We start from the raw sequence: 6,611 nt of genomic DNA on the forward strand, positions 1-6,611 counted from the left end.
AAAAGTCATAGGAAGAAATAGTTTGGCATCGTTAGAAAGGGTATGACACAAGTATTCCAGAACAGCAAACCGTTTTGGAATATCGTCTTTGGTTTTGGAATTGTACGTGTTTGAACTTTTCAGATGACGCTATGGTAAAAAGTTAATGATCATGTTATGCTTAGGGTTTGGGTTAGGCTTAGGGTAACCGAAAGTTCTAGAACGAAAAAGTTTGGTATCGTTAGAAAGGGTATGACACAAGTATTCCAGAACAGCAAACCGTTTTGGAATATCGTCTTTGGTGTTGGAATCGTACGTGTTTGATGTTTCAGATGACGCTATGGTAAAAAGTTAATGATCATGTTATGCTTAGGGTTTGGGTTAGGGTTAGGGTAACCGAAAGTTCTAGAACGAAAAAGTTTGGTATCGTTAGAAAGGGTATGACACAAGTATTCCAGAACAGCAAACCGTTTTGGAATATCGTCTTTGGTTTTGGAATTGTACGTGTTTGAACTTTTCAGATGACGCTATGGTAAAAAGTTAATGATCATGTTATGCTTAGGGTTTGGGTTAGGCTTAGGGTAACCGAAAGTTCTAGAACGAAAAAGTTTGGTATCGTTAGAAAGGGTATGACACAAGTATTCCAGAACAGCAAACCGTTTTGGAATATCGTCTTTGGTGTTGGAATCGTACGTGTTTGATGTTTCAGATGACGCTATGGTAAAAAGTTAATGATCATGTTATGCCTAGGGTTTGGGTTAGGGTTAGGGTAACCGAAAGTTCTAGAACGAAAAAGTTTGGTATCGTTAGAAAGGGTATGACACAAGTATTCCAGAACAGCAAACCGTTTTGGAATATCGTCTTTCGTTTTGGAATTGTACGTGTTTGAACTTTTCAGATGACGCTATGGTAAAAAGTTAATGATCATATTATGCTTAGGGTTTGGGTTAGGGTTAGGGTAACCGAAAGTTCTAGAACGAAAAAGTTTGGTATCGTTAGAAAGGGTATGACACAAGTATTCCAGAACAGCAAACCGTTTTGGAATATCGTCTTTGGTTTTGGAATTATACGTGTTTGATGTTTTCAGATGACGCTATCGCAATAAGTCAATGATCACGTTTTGTTTAGGGTTTGGGCTAGGGTTAGGGTAACAAAAAGTCATAGGAAGAAATAGTTTGGCATCGTTAGAAATGGTATGACACAAGTATTCCAGAACAGCAAACCGTTTTGGAATATCGTCTTTGGTTTTGGAATTGTACGTGTTTGAACTTTTCAGATGACGCTATGGTAAAAAGTTAATGATCATGTTATGCTTAGGGTTTGGGTTAGGGTTAGGGTAACCGAAAATTCTAGAACAAAAAAGTTTGGTATCGTTAAAAAGGGTATGACACAAGTATTCCAGAACAGCAAACCGTTTTGGAATATCGTCTTTGGTTTTGGAATTGTACGTGTTTAATGGTTTTCAGATGACGCTATGGTAAAAAGTTAATGGTCATGTTATGCTTAGGGTTTGGTTTAGGGTTAAGGTAATCGAAAGTTCTAGAACGGAAAAGTTTGGTATCGTTAGAAAGGGTATGACACAAGTTTTCCAGAACAGCAAACCGTTTTGGAATATCGTCTTTGCTTTTGGAATTGTACGTGTTTGATGTTTTCAGATGACGCTATGGTAAAACATTAATGATCATGTTATGCTTAGGGTTTGGGTTAGGGTTAGGGTAACAGAAAGTCCTAGGAAGTAATAGTTTGGTATCGTTAGAAAGTGTATGACACAAGTATTCCAGAACAGCAAACCGTTTTGGAATATCGTCTTTGGTTTTGGCATTGTACGTGTTTGATGTTTTCAGATGACGCTATGGTAAAGCGTTAATGATCATGTTATGCTTCGGGTTTGGGTTAGGGTTAAGGTAACAGAAAGTCCTAGGAAGTAATAGTTTGGTATCTTTAGAAAGGGTATGACACAAATATTCCAGAACAGCAAATCGTTTTGGAATATCGTCTTTGGTTTTGGAATTGTACGTGTTTGATGTCATGATCACGTTTTGCTTAGTTTTTGGGCTAGGGTTAGGGTAACAAAAAGTCCAAGGAAGAAATAGTTTGGTATCGTTAGAAATGGTATGACACAAGTATTCCAGAACAGCAAACCGTTTTTGAATATCGTCTTTGGTTTTGGAATTGTACGTGTTTGAACTTTTCAGATGACGCTATGGTAAAAAGTTAATGATCATCTTATGCTTAGGGTTTAGGTTAGGGTAATCGAAAGTTCTAGTACGGAAAAGTTTAGTATCGTTAGAAAGATGACGCTATGGTAAAACGTTAATGATCATGTTATGCTTAGGGTTTGGGTTAGGGTTAGGGTAACCGAAAGTCCTAGGAAGTGATAGTTTGGTATCGTTAGAAAGTGTGTGACACAAGTTTCCCAGAACAGCAAACCGTTTTGGTATATCGTCTTTTATTTTGGAATTGTACGTGTTTGATGTTTTCAGATGACGCTATGGTAAAACGTTAATGATCTTGTTATGCTTTGGGTTTCGGTTAGGGTGAGGGTAACAGAAAGTCCTAGGAAGTAATAGTTTGGTATCGTTAGAAAGGGTATGACACACGTATTCCAGAACAGCAAGCCGTTTTGGAATATCGTCGTTGGTTTTGGAATTGTACGTGTTTGAACTTTTCAGATGACGCTATGGAAAAAAGTTAATGATCATGTTGTGCTTAGGGTTTGGGTTAGGGTTAGGGTAACCAAAAGTTCTAGAAATGAAAAGTTTGGTATCGTTAAAAAGGGTATGACACAAGTATTCCAGTACAGCAAACCGTTTTGGAATATCGTCTTTGGTTTTGGAATTGTACGTGTTTGATGTTTTCAGATGACACTATGGTAATAAGTCAATGATCACGTTATGCTTAGGGTTTGGGTTAGGGTTAGGGTAACAAAAAGTCCTAGGAAGTAATAGTTTGGTATCGTTAGAAAGGGTATGACACAAGTATTCCAGAACAGCAAACCGTTTTGGAATATCGTCTTTGATTTTGGAATTATACGTGTTTGAACTTTTTAGATGGCGATATGGTAAAAAATTAATGATCGTGTTATGCTTAGGGTTTGGGTTAGGATTAGGATAACCGAAAGTAATAGGAATAAAAAGTTTGGTATCGTTACAAAGAGTATGGCACAGGTATTGCAGAACAGCAAACCGTTTTTGAATATTGACTTTGGTTTTTGAATTGTACGTGTTTGAACTTTCAGGTGACTATGGTAAAAAGGTTAATAATCGTGTTATGGCTACGGTTTTGGTTAGGTTTAGGGTAACCAAAAGTCCTAGAAAAGAAAAGTTTTGAATGATAAGAAAGGGTATGACACATGTATTTCAGAACAGCATACCGTTTTGGAACATCGTGTTGTGTTTTGCAATTGTACGTATTTGAACTTTTCAGTCGACGCCATGGTAAAAAGTTGTTGATAGTGTTATTGTTAGGGTTAGGCTAACTAAAAGTCCCAGGAANAGCACTACCAGGTGTATGAATGTGAAAATTATGTGAATTTCGTGCAAAATTTTAATGAAATGTGAAAAAATGTGATGTAATGTGAATCCCATTAGAAATATGTGAAACCCAAAATGTGATTTTTTTCAAAATGTGAATCGTCAAATGTTATTTTATGTGAAACAATGTAACTGTTTGAAAAATGTGAATCGATTATGTGAAATCACACAACCCGAAAAGATGGCCAAAAAAAATGTGAATTCAAAATGTGAGAAGATGTAAAGAAATGTGAAGCGGTTTTACCCCGCAAACTGAAAGGAGTCAAATGTGAAATTATGTGAAGTTCAAATCACATTTTTTCACATAAGAGGTCAGAATGTTATTTTATGTGAAAATGCTTCACATAATTTCACATTTGCCTATGTCCTAGATGATTATGTGATTTTATGTGAAAATTTTTGTAACAGGTAACAAACTTATTTACGACCGTTTCTAGGTTTCCGAGATTCCTCCTCAAATAGGTGTTAAAATGCAAACACATCGGGGTGAGACAAACTTGTGGGGCTTCTCGCGCCTCCGCTTTAGGGTCTTCGCCTCAGATGTGAAGTTCCAACTTCACGTTGAGGTGCCAATTACACCCGACTTGCATAATGAGCGATGGCTTCTGACATTTGTTCTTGGTCAGGGAACTATGGTGAAGATAGTATAAATAAGTGCGGAAAAGCGTAACCAAAGAGTTTTAACTAAGAACAATTAAACAAGGGGTTTTGACGATAACCTGCGCCCAGAACGCAAACCAATTAGAGCGCCCGACAGGGATTTCCAGCTTTTATGCGTCTCTCGCGTCAAAGCTAACATGGCTTGTGTCTAAGCCCATTCGATTACACTGTGAAAAGAGGGCTGTTACACTGCAGACGTTTTGAGTGCGTGTGCTAGGAAACGTTCTGTCAAGTGAAGGGCGGTATTGTATTTGGACTTTATTTTCAAACACTATAGTACGCCTGTAGCCTATTTTTAATCCTCTTAAAATCCTGTATGTCCTTGAATGTTACAAAAATGATTTTCTGCTACCAACTGTACATTTTTCACATATTTTCACATACCCGAAGTTCACTACGGTCCGTGTCTATATGCACGGTGCTGTATGTACTGAGTTCCTGTACATTTACAACTCATAGAATATGTTTAACTCGAGACAGATACAACATTTTTCAAACGGAGAAAGACCATAATACTGGGTAACTGTGGACTATTTTAATTTTCCTTTAGATTAAACGATTCTTTCGTTATCAGCCTGGAACCCATAACTTCTCAGTCAACAACCTACCCGAAGTTTACTACGGTCTGTGTCTATATGCACGGGGCGTATGTACGGCGCTGTATGTACTGACTTCCTGAACATTTAGAAGTCATAGAATATGTTCAACTCGAGACATATAAAACATTTTTCTAAACGGAGAAAGACCATAATACTGGGTAACTGTGGACTATTTTAGTTTTCCTTTAGATTAAACGATTCTTTCGTTAACAGCCTGGAACCCATAACTTCTCAGTCAACAACCTACCCGAAGTTCACTACGGTCTGTGTCTATATACAGGGCGCTGTATGTACTGACTTCCTGAACATTTAGAAGTCATAGAATATGTTCAACTCGAGACAGATAAAACATTTTTCAAACGGAGAAAGACCATAATACTGGGTAACTGTGGACTATTTTAGTTTTCCTTTAGATTAAACGATTCTTTCGTTATCAGCCTGGAACCCATAACTTCTCAGTCAACAACCTACCCGAAGTTTACTACGGTCCGTGTCTATATACACGGCGCTGTATGTACTGAGTTCCTGAACATTTAGAAGTCATAGATTATGTTTAACTCGAGACAGATAAACCATTTTTCAAACGGAGAAAGACCATAATACCCGGGTAACTGTGGACTATTTTTACGCGACAATCTATTTATTTAGCATGTCCATGTTAGGAAAACACGGGGTATGCCCGCTTCTGTTGTTATGGCGTAATAAATGGAACACGTCCTTGCTTATTTGACATCAGATTTGTGTCGCTTGCTTGTAATTAGTGAATAAAAATTAAGGAGGCTGAACTCCCCATTATAGTTTTACTCTTGTACTTTTTTCGGTGCATACCAGGGATTCCCTTAATAACGGGTCGGGGACGGAAATATCTGGCACGAGTTTGCGAGTTTATTTGTTTACTTGTCCTAACGAGTGACTTGGGGACTCATTAATTCGGTTCTTCAAGATACTGTATAAGTTTAAAGCATTAACTTGATGTATTTCATGATGCTTACACGATATTTTGTACAGACTGCCTTTACAAACTGGACCAAAGGGTTTCAAACATGTGATTCTTTACTTAAATAGTGTTTCAAACGCCTTGACTGGCCTTGGCCAAATTATCAATGTGTCGCGATATTCGGCGCTTTCACTTGTAAAATGGATAATTAGCAACATAAGAGTGGCACGCGAGAGGCAGTGGGGGGGGGGTTCACACCTTTTGTTCGTTGATTAGTACTGAATGATAGATAATAATCACATCATACAATAAGGTAATAGGCCTGTATTGTTTACAATACACATTCGCGCGATTGCCCCACAAATGATTAGCCCATTCAATGGAGAAGACCTACAAGTACACTTACCTTTTACATATTCTGTCAACTCACATGATTCCCGGTCTTGTGTAATCACGAATCACATTAATTTCACATTTATTTCACATGTCAAAAATGTGATTTGATGTCACATTTTTTCACATTTTTGCGTTTTTCGTGAACATCACATAAATTTCACATTTCGCGGAATGCCAGATGTCTTCACATCTTTTCACATTTTGTAGTCAAACCCATTTCACATAACTTTCACATAAAGACACATTTTTAAAAATGTGACTCAGGTTAACATTGTTTCACATTTTCACTGAGAGTACGTTTCACATAAAAATCACATAGGCATCGGCGGAAAAAGAACATACAGGCAGTCACATAATTTCACATAATGGGAGGAGATCCAACATCACATTTAGATAACATCTTTTCACATTTGAAAATGTGATTTTTCTGGACCGTTCACTGCAAATGTGAAAAAAATGTGACGCAAAAATAATAACATTTTTTCACATAAAGGTGTCGCGCTTCAG

This window comes from Branchiostoma belcheri, unplaced genomic scaffold, assembly GCF_001625305.1.
Source record: "Branchiostoma belcheri isolate BF01 breed outbred unplaced genomic scaffold, Haploidv18h27 scaffold133, whole genome shotgun sequence".
NCBI classification, from domain to species: Eukaryota; Metazoa; Chordata; class Leptocardii; order Amphioxiformes; family Branchiostomatidae; genus Branchiostoma; species Branchiostoma belcheri.